This window comes from Elephantulus edwardii, unplaced genomic scaffold, assembly GCF_000299155.1.
Source record: "Elephantulus edwardii isolate Elephantulus edwardi_28Jun2011 unplaced genomic scaffold, EleEdw1.0 scaffold00018, whole genome shotgun sequence".
Taxonomy (NCBI): Eukaryota; Metazoa; Chordata; class Mammalia; order Macroscelidea; family Macroscelididae; genus Elephantulus; species Elephantulus edwardii.
Genome location: NW_006399768.1, coordinates 26,110,528 through 26,112,242, shown reverse-complemented (window position 1 = coordinate 26,112,242; position 1,715 = coordinate 26,110,528).

The window sequence follows — 1,715 nt, the reverse complement described above, 5'->3', positions numbered from 1 at the left end:
AAAAATAATGCCCTAAAATAATACTTATTTTCTGAACTCCAACAGAGCCTTCAAGACACTGCGCAAGCCATGTCAGAGAGACTCCTCATATTTCAGATTTCCCAACGCATTTCTCATTTACAAAGCCAGATCTGAATTGAAACAGAAGTTAACGTTCAGGTTTGAAAAACAGGCCTTGCTTGCTGTCATGGTACAGGCACATGGATATATCTGTTTCACAAAACCATGTTTAAACATCTTTTTAAATCTTTATCTCAATCATGTGAGGGGATGATTTGAGTATATTCAGCTACGAAGTCAAACCTCAATTTTCAGACAGATAAAGATAGTTCTGATAAAGGAATCTTTTTAACCCTAATTTCGATTTAATACCTTATCAAAGGAGCCCTCATAATGTGATTTCATCTTTGTTAACTTACAGGTTGATGGTTTGAATTGACCAGCTGCTCCAAGGAAAAGGGAGAAATACAGGCAGTCTCTTCTCCTTAAAGAGTTATACTCTCAGAAATCCAATGGCTAGTCTCTGTAACTCAGAATCTACTGAATAACAACAGTATTCTGGTTATTGTTATAATGGGGGTAATCATCTTAAATGGTGGTACAATAGACTGTTGAAATAGAAGTGCATATTTCTTTTCGTTGAGTCTGTTCCACAATCAGCACCTGGCCTTGTTTTTTTTTTCACTTCTCCAATGATTCCTTTCACAGACATAATTGATCTGATTTCTGTGCATACCACCAGGTGAAATCTGTATATATAGTCTGCATTTATGTTTCTTCTAACAGGTATTTACTATGAATAAATCACAGCTTGTGCAGAATTCTGTCATTCTACTCCCAGCCTCATTTCTGTCCCCAAGTCCGTGTTTTATGACTACTGATCCTTCTTCCTGGTTCTAACTTTTGCATTCCAGTTACTCATTATTATCAATGCTCTTGGTTGCATATTCATTTGATTTCTGACTACAAAAGTTGGTATAAATCATCTCTTTCCTCCTCATTGTGTCTCATTGACTATGTGGATCACAACAAATTGAGGTTAACCTTGGGAATGCCAGAACACTTGATTGTGATTATGTGAAAACTATACTAGGACTGGGAAGCAGTTCTCACAACAGAGCAAGGAAACACTGCATGGTTCGAAATCAGAAAAAGAGTGCATCAGGGTGTGTCTGCATAGCTTTTCAATATATGCAGAGCAAATAATTTGAGAGGCTGGGCTTTATGAGGAGGAATGTGACATCAGGATTGGAGGAAGACTTATCAACAGTTTAAGTTAATGGACATAACACAGACTTGCTTGCTGAAATCAAGAAGGATCTAAAGCTCTTGCTGCAGAAGGACAAGGACTTTAGTCTTCAATCTGAATTGAAGCTCAACATCAAGAAGACAAAGATTCTCACCACTGGGCCACCTGGCAACACCATAATAGATGGAGAATGAATCGAGGTTGTTAACAATTACAGCTTGCTCAGACCTCCCCATCTTCCCAGGTAATCGGAGACACCAGAAGCACGTGACATCCGTTCCAGCCCGAGGGCTGCAGGCCCTCAGGCCAAGAAAAAACCCATCTACATAGCAATTCTACAGGATGCATCACCTTTGACCGATAAATATTGCGACTAAACTTCAGAGACACTGATCCCAACATAAGGAACTACCATCAGCTGATGTGTTTGAAATCACAGAAGCCATGGAAGCTTCATATATAAGTT